Source organism: Protomyctophum bolini (genome assembly GCF_963924005.1).
Source record: "Protomyctophum bolini genome assembly, chromosome: 6".
Lineage (NCBI taxonomy): Eukaryota > Metazoa > Chordata > Actinopteri > Myctophiformes > Myctophidae > Protomyctophum > Protomyctophum bolini.
The window spans coordinates 1,341,332-1,364,223 of NC_137867.1; the positions used below are offsets into that span (position 1 = coordinate 1,341,332).

The 22,892-nt window shown below is 40.0% G+C and overlaps 2 long non-coding RNA genes across 3 annotated transcripts in view; one reads left to right on the plus strand and one right to left on the minus strand.

Annotated features, from left to right (window-relative positions):
• The window catches only part of LOC308317665, a 93,045-nt gene extending 70,379 nt beyond the window's left edge, over positions 1-22,666 (minus strand). The window contains exons 1-4 of one of the 2 annotated variants that reach the window (XR_013964282.1): positions 22,548-22,666; positions 21,132-21,290; positions 20,857-21,006; positions 8,841-8,865 (exon numbers count right to left, since the gene is read on the minus strand). This is a non-coding gene — a long non-coding RNA (uncharacterized lncRNA). Of the gene's footprint in view, positions 1-8,184; positions 8,326-8,840; positions 8,866-20,856; positions 21,291-22,547 lie in introns of those variants that run through there. The other variant, XR_013964285.1, reaches the window with a different exon arrangement.
• LOC308317666 lies at positions 7,743-8,186 on the plus strand. The gene is made up of 3 exons (XR_013964286.1): positions 7,743-7,871; positions 7,949-8,089; positions 8,164-8,186. It is a non-coding gene; the product is annotated as an uncharacterized lncRNA (long non-coding RNA).
• Positions 22,667-22,892: the final 226 nt, after the last annotated feature.

The following is a 22,892-nucleotide window of genomic DNA, read 5'->3' on the forward strand; positions in this document are numbered from 1 at the left end:
GCCATAGACAATATTGCAAGTGGAAGAAAAATCAGCCAAGCACATCACCTCAAAGTCTGGACGTTCAGGTCTAGCATGGTATTTTTCAATTAACCCCGTCATCCACACATCTTCTGAGTCTGGTATAGTGTTCTCCAAGCGTGATTGGGGATAACTCATTTTCAGTCTATTGTCATCTGTTGGTATGAAACGGATACTGCGTGAAGACCTCTTCATTTTTATACCACATACACGAGTTACACACTCCTGAGCGCTGACCTCTCTCATTTTGGTGTACGCCTGCATTACTTGCATCATTTCCCCACGTTCGTCTAGGTTGGCATTGTCTTGATTTGAGTTTTCAATCATTGTTTTGAGATACTGGCTCATCCCGTGCTCAGCTTTGGTGACGTAGGCTGTGATGTACATGATACACGAGTATGCATTCAGAATGTACTGGATATCAATATTGGCATCCCAGGCATCAAGAATATAAGGATTGTATGGGTTCACCATGCATTCCTTTGGATCACGTTTCAGTATAACCTTATTGGAGCTGGTCAGTGATTCGAGATATTTTGTATACTCTTCCATGCTTAAATTACATGCAGCCAGTAGCTGTGGTAAATCCAGAGATTCAGTTTGAGGGTCGTCAAGCAACTCAACCACTGGTTTAAGCTTCGTCTTAGCTGCACTGAACTGCTTAGGATCTGTAGGTCTCGTTATCATGGTCTCACTCGCAGGGGGTTTAGGAAATCCAAATCGGCAGCCAGGTTTGTTGTTTTTGCGACATGACTTGGAGTGATTTCTGCTGTGTGTCTGAAGCTCTTTAACCTTTCTGTATAGTTCTGGCTCAGTATTTGGGTCAGGCAACCGGGCTGTAACGTACTTGTCAATAAAATTGCACACAGTCTCATCAGAGTCCTCATCATACACGGGTGCACCCTCTATCCATAACAAACAGTGAACATGAGGTGACCCACGACTCTGATACTCTAAACGATACCAGTAATCTACAAGCTTGCCAAGCGGCTGCGCGGCACTCAGAAACAGTTTGAATAATTCATCAACACGTTTATCAAACATGCGCATTGTTGTAACCGGATTGCTTCGTAATATTTCACACTTTGTTGCCCAGTCAAGTTCTTCAAAATTAACCTGTTCACCTTGTTGTTTCTTAATTGCTTCAATCACCTGAGGCCATCTCATCTCTGCAGCAGAAGCAGTACCAAACCAAGTCGGTTTTCCTAATTGTCTGATGGTAGCAAACAGATCTCTGGTTGTTTTCTCCCAATAGGCAGGGGTTCCTCTCAGTGGCTGCATGAATCTGATTGCCTCTTTGTTTCGCACCAGTTTTTGAACCTCGTGTTTGTCTTGCAGCATCCTGGAGGTTATTTTGCGTCCATCTCGTGTCTTAGGCTTTCCTTTACGCAGTTGTATTGACATACTGGAAGTAGCCAAATGTATTTCTGTTACGAATTGTGAAAAGAACAAATAATTTGTATCTCTGGCAAAACGACTATCTACAGAGGTAAGCCTTGATTTAAAATAACTGCTGGGTGTTAACCTAATGGGTCTTGCATCATCAAATGTGTTTACACTAGTGGGAAATTGCACTGGGAATGCCATAGACTCAAGCTTAGGTGTTCTGAAAAAGTTGACCGGCTTATTACCTTCAGCAGGCGCAATACAGTAAATTCCTTCACTGAACGATAATAGCTGGTCTGCAATGTCAATTGGCTGTAGACAAGATTCGAGGGCAATGCCACCAGTTGGCTGTTCACCCTCTAGTTCTGTATCGTTTGAGTGATCCTGTTGTTGATTGTCATTACGAGGCAGGATATCGATATGTTGTTCCTCACCAAGACTATCGTGTGGCTGATTCAGTGCATTTTGCTCACACCTGTTAATGTCCCTCAATGCATCATCATCATACTCATCATCTTCCATGATATCATCAATTTGATTGTCACCTTCTTCCTCGTCGTAAATTGTCGGGTCACACAATTCGGCCTCATCTCTGATAGTTATGTCCTTATACTCGGGGTGAATTTGTTTTAAAGTGTGCAATGCCTTTAAAATTTTAGACATAGTGACAGTCTGGAACAATTGATGTCCTTTGTAGTGCAATCGTCTCTTCAACTTTACTCTCATCACTTGAGAATCACTTCTAAGTCTGGGTAAAACATTGACAGTCGCCTCTACTTCAGATGGCACACATACTACATTACCGCATAGTGATCTCTGCTGGCCTTTGGGAAGAGCTATGATTTTAGCAAATGTTAGGTACTTGGATGAAATATGCCTCTCCAATATGTTAAGATCAGACAATTCAGGGGGGATTTCTACCAGCTCCAAATTATTAGCCATAGCAAGTGGTGGCATGTGCCCTCTCTTAAGATAGTCATGGCAGGTGGCACAGATCCATTCTTGCTTCCTCTCATTGGGTACTGTGCAATGTTGTGGTTCTCTGCATTCATCATTGCAAACATGAACATATTTTCCTGTCAAGCAAGCAGACACCACATCTGGATTTTTTACGTAGGCTGTCCTATTGCAGTGTTTTACTCGATCTGGAAACAATGCTCTATGGCATACTGTGCAGGCATTAGTGGGGCCATCTTGTATGCTTGTTCTAAAAGCAGATATGGCTTGTTGCATTACAATGTTACGTTGTTGTGCACGTAGTGCATCTTCTTGTCTGTATTGTTGTATTATTTTCCGTGTGCAACGCATCTTATGAAAGAGTCTATATGCTGCTTCACTGTGATATCTTTTATAAAAATAAGCATTACATTTCTGTAAATGAAGCCGTCTGAAATCTGGGTCATTTTTGTATCTGTGTTGATTGATTTGTTTCATGATTTCAATATGTTTGAGTCTAAATTCAAGATCATTTTTGTATCTGTGTTGAATGTTTTGTTTCTTTCTGAGTCTAAATTCAAGATCATTTTTGTATCTGTGTTGAATGTTTTGTTTCTTTCTGAGTCTAAATTCATCATCATTTGTGTACCTGTGCTGACTGATTTGTTTCATTGTTTGCATATGTTTCATTTTAAATGCACTATCATTGGAAAAACGCTTGTTAATATACAACTTTTTCCTTTGTCTATACAATTCGCATCTAGCATACAAAGCCCTTTCTTTCATATTTTTGGTTTTCTTTCTCTGTATTGTATTGCCAGTTTTTTGTAATGCAAGTTTTTCACAAGTCCTCATATATTTTCGTCTTTTCCCTTTTCCCAATTTTAACATGTGTGCTATCTGGTCCTTGCTCATATTTGTGATTTTGAAAGATTGTCCAGTCACAAACTTACAGGAAGTCATACTTTGAGATGCTTCAGTGTGAGTTAAGTTAGTGTGTGGGGTTTTAAAATCTGCACTTGATAATTGATTGCAAGTGACATTACAATGTTTATGATCAACAGCAGACGTTATGTCAACCTCCGGTTCAGTCATAGGTGATAATAAAGCACTTTCATCAGTACACTCAATATTGCCGGTGTGAAAATACTGTTCTGCAATCCCATCAGACATTTCTGACAATGAATGTTTAGCCTGCCTGTTTGTGCTGTAGACATCTGTGTTTGATGTTGTTGGAATTTCTATTCCAGAGTCTGCAATAGTAACATGACTGTTATCCAGGTTGTCACTGTGAAATCCTACAGGAATGAGTTCATACATGCATGTTGGTAACGTCTCAAACACCAGTTGGCACTCAATAATCCTCTTAATCATATCTTTCAACTTTGTGAATGTAAGCATTACAGCAGTGCCTAAGTGTTGATAATAATATTGACATGGTAATCCATCAGGACTTCTAGAGTGTGGGTCAAAGAAACCAAATTGTCCTGATCTGTTCCTGAACACAGCAATTACTAAACCACTCATTACCAGCAATGCATAGTTCACGTCTTTTAGCAAACAGCTAAGTCCTGCTTCTAGATTTAGGCACTTTTCTGCATAATGAGATGGAGGGTCTCCAAAGGTTCCATACTGGGAAAGATCATGATGCTTTGTTACATGGTAGTCATGGTCGCGGGCAGACACTTTGTCCGGTAGATCATCTATAGCTAGATGATCATGAGCAATTTTATTCTTTATTTTAGGTAAAGATGCACCATCTTCACCTTCGTGAGCTTGTAGATCGGCTGTTTTTCTGACTTTCGCATCTAACTGACGCTTGACCTCTGTGTACATGGTGTCGCCCTTTTGCAATACAAGGTCCAGGTTTGCTGCTGTAATGTGTTCTTCCTCATGAAGGAATGCCAGAAATGTTAGAGAACTACAGGCACACTGCTTATTCCTGGAAAAGACATGGTATTTAGTGCTGTTTTGACTATGAGATGCTGCAACACTTGTCTCATCAGAATGGCCTTTGTGTTTAATACGGTTAGATGTCCTTGGTACATGTCTAACTTTAGGCACATGTTTGACAGCATCAGTGGAAGACATCTTCTGTAATGGTGTTTTATTGCTGTGGGGTGCACATTGTATTTGTTGACCTGCTGTGACATTGTCAGAAACATGCTCTTTAACCCAGTGTGTTGTTGTTGGAATTTCTATTCCAGCTCGTGGTGACAGGTCGATGGAGTCGGCAATAGTAACATCACTGTTGACCAGGTTGTCACTGTGAAATCCTACAGGCATGAGTTCATACATGCATGTTGGTAACGTCTCAAACATCAGGTGGCACACAATAATCCTGTTAATCATATCTTTCAATGTTGTGAATGTAATCATTACAGCAGTGCCTAAGTGTTGAGTATCTTCATTATATGGTAATCCATCAGGCCTTCTAGAGTGTGGGTCAAAGAAACCAAATTTTCCTGAACACGGCAATTACTAAACCACTCATTACCAGCAATGCATAGTTCACCTCTGTTAACAAACAGCTAAGTCCTGCTTCTAGATCTAGGTACTCTTCTGCATAATTAGATGGAGGGTCTCCGAATGTACCGTACCGGCGAACATGCTGTGTTACGTGGTAGTCATGGTTGAAGGCAGAAACTTTTCCCGGCAGTTCATCTGTAGCTAGATGAGTATGAGCAATTTTATTCTTTGTAGGTAACTGTTCCCCTTCGTGAGCTTGTAGATCGGCTGTTTTTCTGACTTCTGCATCCAACTGCTGCTTGACCTCTGTGTACATGGTGTCGCCCTTTTGCAATACAAGGTCCAGGTTTTCTGCTGTAATGTGTTCTTCCTCATGAAGGAATGCCAGAAATGTTAGAGAACTACAGGCACACTGCTTATTCCTGGAAAAGACATGGTATTTAGTGCTGTTTTGACTATGAGATGCTGCAACACTTGTCTCATCAGAATGGCCTTTGTGTTGAATACGGTTAGATGTCCCTGGCACATGTCTAACTTTAGACACCTGTTTGACAGCATCAGTGGAAGACATCTTCTGTAATGGTGTTTTACTGCTGTGGGGAGCACATTGTATTTGTTGACCTGCTGTCACGATTGTATCCTTAACACAGTATGTGATGTTGTCAGAAAAACGCTCCTTAAACTCCTGCTCACCCATGGGTCCTACACGCTTTTTAAGATAATGTGTCAAATTCTTAGATAAACAGTCTTTATGGCAATGCACTTTAGCATCCTTCTGTTCGCTCATAGGTGATACAGCACTGTCATCAATACACTTGCTTGTTTGATATTCTGTACAATGTCCTACAATCACATCAGACATTTCTGACAATGAATGTTTAGCCTGCCTGTTTGCATGGTGTGTGCTGTAGACATCTGTGTTTGATGTTGTTGGAATTTCTATTCCAGCTCGTGGTGACAGGTCAATGGAGTCGGCAATAGTGACATCACGGTTATCCACGTCGTCACTGTGAAATCCTACAGGCATGAGTTCATACATGCATGTTGGTAACGTCTTAAACAACAGTTGGCACTCAATAATCCTGTCAATCATATCTTTCAATGTTGTGAATGTAATCATTACAGCAGTGCCTAAGTGTTGAGTATCTTCATTAAATGGTAATCCATCAGGCCTTCTAGAGTGTGGGTCAAAGAAACCAAATTTTCCTGATCTGTTCCTGAACACAGCAATTACTAAACCAGTCATTACCAGCAATGCATAGTTCACCTCTGTTAACAAACAGCTAAGTCCTGCTTCTAGATCTAGGTACTCTTCTGCATAATTAGATGGAGGATCTCCGAATGAACCGTACTGGGAAAGATCATGATGCATTGTTACATGGTAGTCATGGTCGCGGGCAGACACTTTGTCCGGTAGTTCATCTGTAGCTAGATGAGTATGATCAATTTTTTTCTTTGTTTTAGGTAACTGTCCCCCTTCGTGAGCTTGTAGATCGGCTGTTTTTTTTACTTTTGCATCTAACCGACACTTGACCTTCGTGTACATGCTGTCGCCCTTTTGCAATACAAGGTCCAGGTTTGCTGCTGTAATGTGTTCTTCCTCATGAAGGAATGCCAGAAATGTTAGAGAACTACAGGCACACTGCTTATTCCTGGAAAATACATCGTATTTAGTGCTGTTTTGACTATGGGATGCTTTAACTCTCGTCTCGTCAGATTGGCCTTTGTGTTGAATATGAGATGTCCCCGACAGATGTCCAACTTCACTATGACTAACCTGTTTGACAGCATCAGTGTAGTACATCGGTTTCACATCATTGCAGCTGCGGAGCCTGTGGGGACCATGCATTTGTTGACCTGGTATCACATCGTCAGATAATTTCAATTTAACCCATCGTTGTTTTGTTGCTTGACTTTTTTTCCCTTTCCTCGGCATGGTAACGTTTTGTTCTTGTAGGCTATTTGTCACACTGGTAAACCTTAAATATTGCGTATAAGTTTGTGCTTTGCAATGTTTTTATGGTAACTTAATAGGGACTACGATATTCACAAATATCTTCAGAGAATGTAGTGATTGATACAGTAGGCTATAGTTCACTATGAACTTGTTCTATAGACACCCAGAAAATTATGAAACAATTGTTAATATAGGACCAGACGTCAACTGTAGTTTCACAGAATTCTACGTAATATACCAGATGTGAGCTACTGAAAACCACAATGCAATCTCAATCACTGAGGGACATTCACTATAGTACCAAACAGAAGCAAGTGATTTGTGTCACGTCCACTTACAGGCAATGTTATATAACCAGTGACCACAAATATGAACAGGAAAATAAGATAACAGGAATTGATTAGTGCAGCAGACAAAATTTAATCGGTGTAGCTATAAGGTAACTATAAGTATATGCAGTTCAAATATAGATATGAAACACTACTTTTGTAGATTTAGTATTTGATCAAAGATTTGATTAAACTATGTATGCATAAACTGTACTAAGGAATGTGGAAATTATACCATTTAGTTTTGAACCAATGAAATTATGTACAATTTTAACACAAGCAATAACCTTCAAGTAGTACTGAATAGTCAGATTAGTAATTCAATATTCAGTGGATATAGGCTAAATATATTGATGATTATGTAAAATATTTATTTTTAATGTATACACTCTTTAAATATAGCAGTTACTTCAGTTGATGGAACACTGTTCAATAGAATGCACTCTGGATTAGTACAAAGTGTTCCTGTCGGAGTTGCAAATAGGTTAATTATCACAAACAGAACTCTAAACAAGCCTATCAAACTACCATATATTTTGTTTTTATTTAGTATATTTTATTATAAAGAACCTGAACAATGACCGGAGCGTGGTCTTGCTAGGAGTACAGACTACTAATGTTAAGAGTATTTCATTCTGAACAGATTGTGAAATGTGAGTGCTTTGATGATCGTGATCCAGTATCCAGTACGTAGTCCAGTCCTGGTTCAGTATGTAGAGTGCAGACACCAAGCTGATGAGTTGAGGCTGAGTTCGTATCCGGATAGTTGGCCAGTTTGTATATCAACGTATATCAGTTTGTATATCAATGTCAACATCAAGGATTGGTATATAAGGATTGGTATATCAAGGTTTGTATATCAAGGGTTGTATATCAAGGGTTGTATATCAAGGGTTGTATATCAAGAGTTGTATATCAAGGGTTGTATATCAAGAGTTGTATATCAAGAGTTGTATATCAAGGGTTGTATATCAAGAGTTGTATATCAAGAGTTGTAAATCAAGGGTTGTATATCAAGAGTTGTATATCAAGAGTTGTATCAAGGTTTGTATGAGGTATGACCAGAGCAAGTCTCAAGAGTTGCTCCCAACTCTGAGACTTCTCCGAGCGAGAGAGAGAAAGGGTAGAGACAAAAGACAGAGGCAGAGAGATAGCAGGGTTTGGGGTGTTGGGTTAAGAGGAAAAACAGGATCCACTGGAACCCAGGGTTCACTGCACAAGGTTTACCTGAAAGAAATAATATTCATAGTCACGTTTATACAAGTATATCAGTAACATAAATGCATAAGCAAGATAGTAGAAAAAACTTGTAGGTCTGCTATTTTTGAAAAACAAACTACTGACATTTTTTAGAATCTGATCTCAGGTCAGAATGGGTTAATCAGACCAGTGTGTGTCCAGTGGAAACCTCGTATGAATCTGATCTCAGGTCAGAATGGGTTAAAGGCCTATTCATAGTGTGGATTTTCGGTGGCGAGGTGACCACTGGAGCTGAAATAGCGTGGAGCGGTGGCGAGTAAAAACAGAGAGTAGGGCTGAGGTGGTGGCCGTGGTAGGCTCTTCACCGCAGCTCAGTGACGTCATGTTGTAGTTCGGTGGTCACCTAACCACTGAAAGTCCATACTAGGAATAACACCTTTGTGTGTCAAAATTGTGTGTGTGACATCACTTCTTGCACCTATATTCAACTTGAATACAAATATTGTGTAAAAACATTATCAGTGTTGATAACTAATACTTACTCAAGTGTAGCACAACAGCAACCAGCTACGTCTGCAGAATGAAAAGGAGAAAATCAGCAATTACTTAATTGTTCAAAGAATATTTTTATTTTGTTGAGATCTGGCACCAGATTCTACAATATGTCTTCCAAAACCTTATCAGTGGTTCTCAAACCATTTCATGTCAAGGAAGGACCCCGAGAATTATCTGTATTTTGCCACAGACCCCATCTGAAAATATGTTGTAGCAGGGACCCCCCCAGAAGCAAAGATTTGAGTTAAAGAAAACAAGCTACAAGCTCGTAGCGCAGCACTCAGAGCATGTAGATCTGCCATTTTTCAGGTAAAGTTTATAGTCATGGTTAAAAGCTATAGGGTGACACAGATGTATCCTCAGGTCTAATTGGGTTAATAGACCATTTACAATCATTTCCTGGTAAAGGAGTAAAGTCCAATGCACACTGCTGCATATTTATAACTAAATGGCTTACATTGTAACAGCTTGCATTCAATCAGTCTGCTCCAATTTAAACACTTCACAGTTTCAACCTATCGTTCAATTGGCCATCACTAACACATTGCTATCCTCTGCGACAAAGTGGGTAGGCAGGAATGGTGTCATCTTATGAGTATTAGTGATGACCACTTAAAGCTAGGTTGACAGTTGGTCATTTAAAGCAGTGGTTCTCAAAGTGGGGTCTGGGTTTTGGAAACCCCCAGGGTTCCTTGAGGGGGTTCCCAGCAAAAAGAGTTAATGTAGCATCTAAATCAATGCAAGCACTTCAACATACTTTGGCCATTTGAAAATAGCAAATGAGCATGCAGTTCTGTTTAAAAAGAAAAATGTGTTCCTGGCACATATTTTCATACTTTTTTTGGGGCCCTTGAAATCAAAAGACCTTATTACTTAATATCCTAAAATACTAAAACGTCAACCACATTAAATCAGTAAGGCACTGATTTCACATTTACACGGGAACCCCTTTTGGTGTTAGCACTATGTTATGCTTTAGCTATTTAAAAATAGCAGATCTACAAGCTCATAGCGCGCGCTACGAGCTTGTAGGTCTGCTATTTTTTTTTAATCGAAGAACGACTGACAGAAACATAGCTTTTTCAGAAAATTCATTTTCAAACAGACATTTTGTAGAATTTGATCTCAGGTCAGAATGGGTTAAATATGGTTTGTATTCAATCCACTGGGAGAAAAAAGTATTGCACCTGTACTACCTGCATGATGCATGTGAATCAAACCTGTAAACCTCAGTAGATTTGTGATCAGCTGGTAAATAGCATAGCTCTGTACATTTTGACATGAGGTGTTGCGGTAACACAAAATGCACCATTTATCTACACCTCATATGTCAAAACACGTTACCAACAAGAATCTGTATGATGGAATACCAAGGGTGTGCGAGACAATAGCAGCGAGGAGAATGAGACTAGCAGGACACAGACACCCAAGCTCAAAATCTTGGCCACTTGTTCACTCACAGTAGCATGGCGGCATCACCGTGAAATGAATTGGTGACCTGCTGAAATAGGTGACAATCGTGTAGACATCATATAACGTCAGTGTCCGAACATAAATCATTGCCGTTTGTTTGAGTGCGAGTGTGTTGAGTGTGAGTGAACAAGTGGCTGAGATTTTGGGCATTGGGATTTGGCATTAGAGCTGTCAGCCAGCATGTTAGTATAAGGATGTCCCACATTAACTTATGTGGACATACTCAAGAACAAGGCAGGAGCACAAAGCACCAATGAGCTGGCCAGATCTATGGAGAACCAGGATGACTGGTCTGGGACGACCTAGAGGTGTTGTGAGCTGAAAATCAGACCTGCAAGCTCACATTCTGGCCATAGCTTAGTGAGTAGAGGCCACCGGGTAAATTGAACGTCAACCGTTCACATCCCACATTGTGAGCTTGTAGATTTAATTTCAGTGATTGACGATGCATACATCTGGGTTAAATCGTGAGGATTGTACAGTCCAATACAGTTTAGCGTTCAGTGATTCTCAACCTTTTTAACTTCATGGAACCCCCAGTTTGATATGCATTATGCCACAGAGCCCCATTTGATCCAAATTTATCTATATCTCTGGGATCCCAATCTTCACTGTAAAATGCTGTGTCAATGTATCGCCCTGTGTGAAGTGTGGAAGAGAATGCAAATCCCATATAGGTCTATTCACCCACACCCGACACTTCACCAGAAGCAGAAAACCATAGACAAAAGGTAGACGCATCTTCCGGCTCTGAATCTCGAGGGAGGCGATATTGGTAAGCTTTCCCCGAGATTCCAGTGATGTTTGGTAGGCCATTCATGGCCATTTATCTGCAAACATTAAGCTGATACATTTAATACTTACTCAGAAGGTAGGGTGGTGTCGTTTGATCTGCAGATTGAAGGAGATAGAAGAAATTGATCAGTTTGTAGTTGCTATACATGCAGAATTTGTATTTGTTCATTTCCATTCTTTTCTTTTTTAACCCATTGTGGGCGGGAACTTTTGGTGTTGGCATTATGTTATGCTTTAGCTATTGAAAAATAGCAGATCTACAAGCTCATAGTGTGCCACCGAGTGGCGCGCTACAAGCTTGTAGGTAGGTCTGCTATTTTTTTTAAACCGAAGAACCACTGACATAGAAACAGCTTTTTCAGAAAACTGTCAAGATGTGGAAGACATTTATAGAATCTGATCTCAGGTCAAAATGGTTTAATAAGAATTTGAAGGTCTTCAAAAACCATAGGTTAGGTTCAGCAACATTTTCTGTTCATTACCTGCATGATCAATGCATAGAACTCTCAGTAATATACCTCAGTAATTGTTTTGTGGCATCAGCTGGTAAACAGCACAGCTCTGTACAATTTAACTGATATTTCAGCATATGAGGTGTTGCATGCCGAATAAGGCTTATCTACAAGCACAGTGTGTTGCAAGCTTGTAGATCTGCTATTTTTTTTTTTTTTAAGTAAATTTTATTCAAAGAGTATGACATGTAATTTTCACAGACAGAGAATATGACTCTTCGTTTTTTTACATTTTCTCCCACAACTCCTTTCCCAGTCGTCCCCACCCACCCACCATCTTTCCCCACGAGGCCAGACATACAAACAACATATAAACACAGGTATAAAACCAATAGGTTGAGTACAAAACAATACACACTACATACAGTATATACACAGGTATAAAACCAATAGGTAGACAAGATACTAAAATACAAAGAAAGGGATCATATGGTTATGATTAATAAACAACTTCAATGGGGGGTAAAATTAAGGGTAATAATAAAGATCTGCTATTTTTGTCATACAATACTAATAAGGGACAGCAGAGGGGCACAGCGTTCTACATGGAGGGAGGAATAATGTGATCACATTCTTGCTGCAGTCAAGTGAGTGGACTCCAGCAAATCCCAGTAACTAATAGTAATAGCCACCATGGACGGGCAACAGCTTCATGTCCATGTCTCACAGCACATGCATGCTAAAATGACTCCACATTTTAACTCACTATTTCTCATTGAAAACAATGCTGAGCCTGAAACTGAACTCAACCGGATTGAACCATTTCCATGTCTGTTATGCAAAACATCCACTAGATGGCTCTGTGGCTTCACACACCATGATATACAAGTCAGACAGCTAAATCACTCTATGTGGGCTCTGTTTTGCCAGAGTTTCAACGGTGAAATTGTTTTTTGGGAGATGCTCACCTTACTTTGTTATACCAATATGTCTGATAAAAAATAAAAAATAAAGGCTGAAATCTTAAATGACAGAATCTGAAACAAATCATTCATTTTATCTGCATGATGGATAAATAGAACTCTTATACCACCGTAATTGTTTTGTGCCATCAGCTGGCAAACGGCAGTTCTGTACACCGGGTGGTACACAGGACCAGTGATTTCCAACATTTTTTGCTTTGAGGAACCCCCAGTTTGATATGCATTTACGCCACATAATGCCCAATTTGATACAATTACTTTAAGCAAATAATCAGTTATTTGTTTTCAAACCCTGAGCGTTCGACCTGAGCAGTCGCATTCCCAGGAGCTCTCTCCAACCAAGAACCGGTAGCTATGTTTTCAACTTGTTCCGCCTTTTACCTATTCTTCATCCTATGGATTACGGACGCATGCTTTAATTCAACATGGAGTTTACACCAAGAAGAGATGGAACGATACGGAAACGAAGCAGAGGAGTTTGAGTTTCACAGCGACTATTTCCTCCTAAATGGTTTGGAATGCAAACACATTTCTTTTGGGTCGGCGGCGATTCATGGCCTGTTAACAGCGAACCCGAATCGCAAGTACAAGCCCCCGACTGGCAAAATGGATCGCAGAACTGTGATTATTTTATGCCTGTTGCTATCGGGAGACATTCATTTCAATCCTGGACCGGTTACACGATCACAAGCGGTCTCACAAGCGAGACTGCTCCTACAGCAAGAGGTACTTCCGCAAGCCACAGCCGTTTCCATCGCAACGCGCCACGGCTTCCAGAGCGCCGCCTCCATGGACTTGACCACGGACGCAACTCCAAGATCAGCCTGGGAACGCTCTCCAGCCTCTCCCCCACAGCATACAACCAACGCCAGCGGACCCCCTTATTTCACCGCGGGCGTTATGTTTGCTGAAACCAACCCGGCTGTGATCGAAACCGAGGAACACCCCCCCCTCCCCCACACCCCCAGTCAATCCAGGACTACTGAGGACAATGGCATTGACATGTGCAGGACATGTCCTGACATGCACAGTCAATCCAGGACTACTGAGGACAATGGCATTGACATTCCACCGCCCCTCCCCACTCACACCTCAGCCACGGAAATTCCACCGCCCATCCACATTCACACCTCAGACTATTTCAACACCGACGAAATTAACACAATCGTCGAAACCAACGGCCTTCATCTGTTTCATTTGAATGTGAATAGCCTCAGTCGCAAACTGGCAGAGATCAGACATCTATTTCAAAACGGTAAGGCAAACATCCTGTGTTTTTCTGAAACTAAGCTTGACGAGTCCACTAAGGACCCAGAGATAGAAATAGAAAACTATACTGTCATTAGGAACGACAGAAACAGGCATGGTGGTGGCGTGTGCATGTATATTCACAAAGACACTGAATATGTTACTCGTACTGAATTACAGCATGATGAAATTGAAACTGTGTGGGTTGAATTAATTTTCAAAAATGCTAAATCAGTACTAGTTGGCACCGTCTATAGACCGCCTGATCAGCACGGGTTCTATGATATTCTTGAGGGGTGCTTAGCTGGGGAGGAATCTGTAGAGAAAATCCTGATTGGCGACTGGAATACGGACATGCATCGTAAGGAAGTGCCTGTGTTTAAATCGTTTAGTCGGCTCTGTGATCTGCATGGTTTCAGCCAGCTAATTACCCAACCCACAAGAGTGTGTGATTCTACTCAAACTGTCATTGATCTCATTCTGACCTCGGACAAATCCAGAATCTCCAAGAAAGGGGTTATTGTATGTGGGCTCAGTGATCATTTTATGATTTTCTGTACCCGCAAAATACAGAAACTAAAATTTGACTGTCACAAAACAGTCATATCTAGGGACCTCAAAACCTACTCTAGTGAGGCCTTTAACCTAGAACTGGAGAGACTGGATTGGTCCGATGTGCTCAGGAGCTCACTAGTCGAAGAAGCATGGCTTGGCTTTAAAACCAAATTTACAACAGTACTAAACAACATGGCTCCTCTGAGAACCATCAGGGTCAAAACCCGCTCGGAGCCATGGATGAATTCGGACATACTGACTGCAATGAAAGCCAGAGACAACAAATGCTCTGAACTTCTTAAATGCAAGTCCAAGCTAGCTAAGCGCTTCGACAGTGATCTCCAAACCAAACTGTGCATCCTTAAAACCCAATGTAACAAGCTAAGAAACGGTGTAATTGCCATGACCAAATCAGCCAAAAGTAACTTTATCAATGATAAAGCCGAGGAAATAAAAAACAATCCTCGGGAGCTCTGGAAGCTACTAAACAACCAACTAGGCTGTGGTCAGAAACTTAAAACCAGGTTTACTAACATAAACATCAAATCAAATAACACCCTCATCACTGACAAGGTTGATGTAGCCAATCACTTGAACATCTTCTTTACAAACATTGCAACAATGCTGGTTAACAAACTGCCCTCCCACTCTGGGCATTTTGGTGTAGAGCACATCAAAGGCTTCTACAAAAACCTAGGTGTTTGTAAAGATGATTTTAAAATGACAATGGTAACAACTGAGGAGGTACTTAAGAAACTGAGTGCCCTCCAACCCCACAAGGCCACTGGCCATGACAATATTCCCTCCAAATTTCTCAGAGACTCAGCCATTTCCATAGCTCCAGTCATCACCCACATAGTTAACCTCTCCATCAAACAAGGACAGGTCCCCAGAGATTTTAAACTGGCCAAAGTAACCCCCCTGTACAAAAAAGGGAGCAAATTAGAACCCGGCAACTACCGCCCTATTTCTATTCTAAGCTCCATCTCGAAAGTGATGGAAAAAATAGTCTATGAACAGGTTGAAAAGTATCTTGCCACTAATAAATTGTTGTACGAGTTCCAATCTGGTTTCAGAACATCCCACTCCACTGACACATGCCTTCTCTATTTGAGCGACCACATCAAACACGAGGTGGATGCTGGAAAATACTGCGGCATGGTCATGCTGGACCTCCAAAAGGCTTTTGACACCGTGAACCACTCCATACTGGTTAACAAGCTTAAAGCTATTGGTTTTGATAGCACATCAGTGAGCTGGATGCAATCCTACCTGGAGGGGAGAGAACAGATGGTAGAAGTGAACGGAACACTGTGTCCCCCCCTCCCAGTGAGCTGTGGCGTCCCACAAGGAAGCATACTAGGGCCTTTACTGTTCCTAATATATGTAAACGACATGACTTCAGCTTGTGACTGCAACTTGTTCCTGTTCGCAGACGACTCAGCACTGCTGGTCTCGGACAGGAACAAACTGCAGGTTGAAAAGACCCTCAGCTCTGAACTCGGTAGAATCTGCACCTGGCTCGCTGATAACAAACTATCCTTACACCTGGGAAAAACTGAATCCATTCTCTTCGGATCAAATAGTAATCTCAAAAAGGCAGATGGCTTCTTGGTTAGAGTTGGTGATGATATTATCACACGGAAGGATCAAATTACCTACCTAGGTTCCATCCTGGAGGCCAATCTTTCCGGTGATAAGATGGCCACCAACGTAATCAAAAAAGTCAATCAAAGAACAAGATTCCTCTACAGGATCTCCTCACTGGTCGACAAAAACACCTTGAAGACCTTAACAGGAGCCCTTGTACAAGGTTTCTTTGACTATGCATCCACCTCCTGGTACCACAGCACCTCAAAGGCCCTTAAAACAAGGCTCCAGACCTCCCAAAACAAACTGGTCAGGCTCCTACTTGGCCTCACCCCCCGAACCCACCTCACCCCTGCCCACTTTGACAGGCTGGGATGGCTTAGGGTCGACGACAGAGTACAGCATCTTGCAATGGGTCTGGTCCACAAGATTAGATACACCACCAAGATACCCATGTACCTGTCTAAATACTTCCTTAATGTAAACGAAGTCCACACCCACAACACCAGAGGGAGTGCAACAAACCATGTACAACCCAGATTCGGCACAAACAAGGGACTAAATTCTTTTCGCTCCTATGCGACCATAATGTGGAACGCCCTACCAACAGTCATTAAGACATGTGAATCCCTTGGCTCCTTCAAAACTGCTCTCAAAGGGCACCTACGGATGGCTGCAATTCGAAACTGGCCTCTGTAAAAGCTGAATTTGTATCTGGATTGTACTATGTTTTTGTATGGACGTGGTGTTGGGTGCCTGCACATATGCACACATGGCATCAACGCATGGTGTTGTGTGCAGGCGCCCTACACTCTGTCTTTGTACTATGGATTGTACTATGTTTTTGTATGGACGTGGTGTTGGGTGCCTGCACATATGCACACATGGCATCAACGCATGGTGTTGTGTGCAGGTGCCCTACACTCTGTCTTTCGTTTTCTTTTCTTTTATCCCCCTGTTCCCCTCACTGTATATATACTTTTTTTCCCTTTTCGCTTCCTATATGATGAATTCCTGTTCTGTTCTTTAACTACATAGAAGTGTCTATTTGTTTGTCTCTAAATGTTTTGATGAATTGAACAATGTGGACCCTGTTGTAAACAAGTGTAAGGCTTAATTGGGTCGTCCACTCACAGTTAACAGTCTTTGTATTGAGTTTGTGCTTGAAATGTACTGTAATTCTGCAAACTGTTAATAAAGATTTCAATCAATCAATCAATCAATATTAAGTAAAAAAAACAAGCTCACAACTTGCCATCATGCAAGCTTGTAGATCGGCTATTTTTGAATGGCCAGAGTATAAAAGACTTTAGTAATAATAATGTATATCGGCAAAGTAAAATTGTTAATTACCTTCATGGTGTCATGTTTTTGTTCATTAAATGAATGATTGTTTCAGTTTATAAGAATACACATGTTCTTACTTGTAAAATGAGTAGTCACCAGGAGTGACGGAGGGTCGCCGGGAGGGAGGTGGGGGAGTGTGAGGAGATAGAGGAGAAAATAGGTTAAGATAGGAATAGGTTAAGATACTCAGTTCTCAAAACCATTAGCCATAACATTGTTTACATCATACAAGAGATCTAATATCTCTAAATATTATGATGAATTGAACATGGTGGAGCATTACAAGTGTAATGCTTTATGGTATATTCCACAGTTAATACTTTTATATTGAGTTGTGCTTGAAATGTACTGTAATTTTGCAAACTGTTAATAATACTGATTAACGGTGTAATAAATTCATAGAACTGACTACTAACAATGTAAACATTACAACAATTAAACTCAAACGGACACACAGCACCGGCACGCTCTAAATGCAACATGCATGATTTAACGATAGCTTGATTGTTACTTCGCAAATTATAGCTCAAACTATGATAGCCTAGTTGGCTAGCTCAATATAGAGTTGTGAGTCTGACATTACAACAATTTCACTGTTCCGCCCCGATTTAGAATGACTGAACGTCATAACAGTAACAGTTTTATTTGCTTTATCTTTTAAACAAACTGCCTACGTGAGTACGTGTGTTGCCGCTCGAGCCTCGTTGCACGCTATCCTTAGCCATTAGCTTATTGTTAGTACATAAGTTAGCCTGGCCAACATAGCCTGATAGCATGACTAAAACGTAAATAAACGAACACATAAAGACACATACTGGTGCCGGGTGCTGAGTAATAAACTGGGTTAAACGCAATTTGTCCATTTAGGTATTACATTGTACTACTCCATCTATTTAAAGTGACCATAGCGATTAGCGACCATTTACCTTGAGTTCACAAGAGGAAGTGATGTAATCCGCGGTGTCGCAGATACGGGCATCCGCCCAAAACGCCGTGCCTTTCATACATTGTCAAGATAAAATAAATAAATGGACAGTTGAACGTTATCTGGATTCAATATATATAATTACAATTGTTTTATGAAGACAGAAAAGTACTCACGTTTTGTAAATAATCCAAAATGAAGTTAATGAAACATTCTGTTCCAGTAAAAAGTCCAGAATTCAAAATATACTAAAAGCACAAGTGTTGGTATCAAACTAGAAAGAAAGTACTCTTTGTGCAGAATGTGTAATAATTACACATTCTGCATCGAGTACAATAATATGTACTATAGAATATATTTTAAATAGCAGATTGATTTATTAACAGTTTGCAGAATTACTGTACATATCTGTCTATTCACTGTATATATATTTTTTTCCCTTTTCGCTTCCTATATTTTAACTACATAGAAGTGTATTTGTTTGTCTCTAAATGTTTTGATGAATTGAACAATGTGGACCCTGTTGTAAACAAGTGTGAGGCTTAATTGGTCGTCCACTCACAGTTAAGTCTTTGTATTGAGTTTGTGCTTGAAATGTACTGTAATTCTGCAAACTGTTAATAAAGATTTCAATCAATCAATATCAATACAAAAACTGTTAGCTGTGAGTGGACGACACCTTAAGCATTACTTGTTTACAAGAGGGCCCACCATTTTCAATTCATCAAAACAAGGGACGTACGAATATACATAGGCCTATAAGCTAGTCTATTTTCAAATGACCAAAATGTATAGTCTACTGCTGAAGCGGTTAATGTTTTGTAATATATATATATACATATACAAGTACGAACATGTTTGTACCAAAAGCTTTACACCAAATATATATATTTTTTAAAATCCTACAAACTAACTATAGTAGCCTAAATAAAGCTGTCAAAGAAATGTTGTTGGGTAAAAATACAATATTTGGATCTGAGACTGTAGTGGAGTTAAGTAGCCTCCTTAAGTGAAGTACAAATACCTCAAAATTAAGCAGCCTACAGTACTTACGTAAATGTACAGATTCACTGCACCATTCTGCCATTATTGAAAATCTGTTTTCAATTTTCTCGCACATGCACGCATCAAAAACAATAGCCTACCAATTAAGATCAGCCCGAGTAATATTCTTATTAAGTGACACGTGACCATTGATTTGATTTGAGAATATAAATTCAGTGGTAACGCTCTTGTATTTAAGTACATTTATCTATTACAGATTGTACATTACCTGTTAAACCGTGAGGCATTGATAGACTATAACGTGTACATAAACTTCAGATTAACAGTTCAAATTACATAGCATTCCGAATATTGATGCATTGCTGCCTCCTGCTGGACATTTTATCCACAAGCAGCGCTAGTACTTGACAACGGTTTTAACCAAGTGCATATTGAACATCAAATTTGAAGTCTATCAAATGAATTGCAGATTCATAATTTGATGATTTGCCATTTCGCTCTAGCTTGTGGAGCTGACAACTAATTTCACCCACTTCTTTACATTTGTAAACCTGATATGCTTCCATTTAAGATCATAATTATGTGATCTAACACCATTTTGTTTTCAAGTGACAAATCTGCACAGCATGCTGAACATACAAATATTTCTAGTCCCTCTTATCAGGGTTTCACTGCAACACCATTTTTTACTTATTTGAATAGCCTTCAATGTCTTTGATCCAGCGAAATGGCTCAGGTGATACATTCAGTCTAGGGGCACTACCACATACATATTGATAAAAAATATACACACAAAAGTTGGTCACTATCAAAGTGAGTGAGACAACCACAGTGGATAGCTGGCTAACACCTGCTCCAATATAAACCATACAAATATGCAGTATGAATAAAATAAACATACAACACATTCTCATTTCTGTCACATAGGCCTACATGGAATCTGTGTGCAAACATGTAGTGGAAAAAATAACAGATCAGTTTTATAATTAGTACTTGTCTTTCAATGTTCACTTTCAACTCTGTGAAATAGTTAGTATACTGAGAATATATAGTTAAACTGTCCCTTTACGATCTTTGTTGGGTACATGATTAGGGCCGATTCATACTCCTATTTTAGAGCCGAATAAAAGTCAGTTCGGCGCTGTAGAGCCTACAATGTGACGTCATTTGAGGTTCGGGTACCGTCCTAAAGTCAGCTCTTCTGTGCTAATGAACATTTCTGACGAGCCGAAATCATTTCGGCACTACAGCTCTGAAACAGCAGTAAAATAGGAGTATGAATCAGCCCTTAGTTTATACTTTTAAGGGGGCGCATTATGCTGTGGCACAAAGTTATCCTGTCACCATGGCAGATGAGCAAGTGGGAAAAACCCTACAGAACACAAATTATACAACCATCAAGGACTGTCAATACAATAATGTTTTTGTGTAATTATATTGCCTAGATTTGAATATCCTATATAAAATACATGTTCTCTAGGCTTACTCATCTGAACCCTAATCACAAATATCATGTTTGTACACCAGTGAAAGAGATGACCCTGTGAGTATGTATACATGTCGGACAGAAACCCTGTAAAGATCAAAAGATGTGACACAATTTCAGCTTGAAGATGAGGTATTTTTTCACCATCTTCATGGAATGTAAACTCTTCTTCAGCTCTTGCAACAGCTCCTCTTTTACACTTCTCCTTCACCCGTTTACATTTCTCTCCATCTCAGCCTGGGCTCCTGTCACTGCCTTGCTCACCGCCTGCCTCTTCTCCATCTCTGAACGCAGCTGTGGCAGACAGAGACACACACATTTGTATTTACTCTACATGTGTTGTGAGGACAAGATATTAGGATGGCATTGAAAATAAAGCTGGCGTTGGCTATTGAGAAAAAGCAGATATACAAGCTCACAGCGTGTTACTCTGTGCCACGCTGCAAGCGTGTACATCTGCTATTTTTGAACATTTTGGTCTGCGTCGAGACGACAGCTTCTCAGGCTGCTGTATTGGGGCATGAGGAGACGGGGCTCTCCTGGCTGAGGATCACTGCTTCCATCTCAGGCCCTGGATCCTTGGTGTGATGGAAACACAAGAGAAATTTAGTGGAAATTTGCTCCATGTATGTGCGCATGTCAACATACGTAGTTTCCACATTAACACAATCGGCACTGGGATTTCTTTCAAAATAGAAGCTAGGGGTGCCGGGAAGATATGGCCGCTTTTACTCTGTAAGCACCCCCCACCCCATTCCAGACATATTTTTGCTTGCTTACCTCACTAAGATTACGATAAAGTCGCTGATGATCACTCGCTTCATGTTTTCATTTTCAACGTGAGGCATGTTGAATTCAGAAATTAAGAGTTTTTTCTTTGTGAGAGGTAAACATTATCTATTGATTGATTGATACTTTATTAACAGCCTTTTGGCCACCCATAGGCTTGTTTCCATTGTGGTCTTCTGTATAATATCGGAATCGGTCAGAATCTGTATCTGCAGATATATAATCAGATGGGATATCGGTCATAATTTCATAATGTGCACACCTAGAAATTAATTTAATGGAAGATAATCAAGCATTGTGCACATGTGTTAATTAGAATAGATGTTCTATACTTAGTCTATATTTGTATGTGATGTGTAAGTATAGCAAAACTGTGTACATTATACCCACACAAATACATTTCTAAACTCAGTTATATTTACGCTAGTGTTTGGCATTATACACTAGTCACTAGTATGTCTATTAGCAAGTGTATATCGGAGAACATAATGATCATGATGTTCATGTAATGTATCGTTTACTGTGATGGCTACAACATAACTGTATGATAAATTAATGCTAATAATACTACCAATATTATAGATTCATAGCTCACCATATGGTCACGAATGTTTCAATTGTGCTCGGGCAGGTATTAGCAAACGTGAGCACTTTATATTTGAACTATGAACGTTTATGCAGACTTTGTCATTCAAGTTCCACCATGACAGATAAACCAACCACAGCTAATATAGCTTACTGAATGAGATGCGGATGAGAAACGTAACATAACATCAGATTATAACTAAGGATCCGTGGTAATGATTCATGATCCAATAAGCTACTTTATCACATAAACACGTGCATTTAGATTTTACCAATTGACATAGATTGTATCGTATTTATAGTTGAAACGTTAACCTGGCGTTAGCTAGCCAGCATTAGCATTAGCGCTAGTGTGACTTTAGTCTAACACAACTACATAAATCAACATTTGACGAGAGCTACGGACCACGTTAAATCATTGTATTTACCCATAATGTCACACATCTATTGATTATTCTTACCATAAGCTTGTCAAGGATTTCATCCAACACCCACATGCAGTTGACCCATTACCACGGGTGTCCAACTCTTAGAGGTCCAACTGTCCAATATTAGTTGTTGTGCATAGCTCAGGCATAGCTATGGCAAATCAGTATCACTATTCACTTCCGGTTCAAGGTTAAAATAATTCTATAGGAAGGTTACCTATTTTCATTGATGCATATATCAAAGTATTACAACTATTTTAACCTGAAATACAGAATAGCAGAAATCTAAATCTAAATAATAAAGGTTTACATTGAGCATCAACTTTCTAACCGTTTATATGACTTTTTTTTTGCATAGTACTGTATATTTGTATATAT